The following is a 463-nucleotide window of genomic DNA, read 5'->3' as shown; positions in this document are numbered from 1 at the left end:
GGGTTAAAGGGTTGAGACAAATCACGACTGTTGTTCTGATAAGTTCACAATGATTACACTTAGAACACGCTCGGAGGCCCAGGGGCAGCTAGTCGGGACGACGTGCCGACTACAATACTGGTCACAAATCGTTGAAACAGACACCGTTTCTCTTGAATTTTCCGGAAAATTCGTAAGATTTTTACTCCTGACACTTTTGTTCTCACTGTAATGTTCCCTCTCCCTCCCCAATGTTGAGCCACGCGTATTTTGAAGCACTGAGACCACTTGTAATACCCAAATCAACATTGGGGAAGTGTTTCAAGACTTTTGAAGAGGATTGTAGCTGCCCCTGGGTCTCCGAGGATCCATAAAACAAAAAAACTGTTATGAAGCTGTTCTGACATGTGTTTAGAGAGAGACTGGCAACCAGACCCACACGTGAGTCCCTGATACCATACTTGTCTGACAGCGGTAATAAAAA

The sequence above is a fragment of the Porites lutea genome, chromosome 4 (genome assembly GCF_958299795.1).
Source record: "Porites lutea chromosome 4, jaPorLute2.1, whole genome shotgun sequence".
Taxonomy (NCBI): domain Eukaryota; kingdom Metazoa; phylum Cnidaria; class Anthozoa; order Scleractinia; family Poritidae; genus Porites; species Porites lutea.
Note: the sequence above shows the minus strand (reverse complement) of the source record.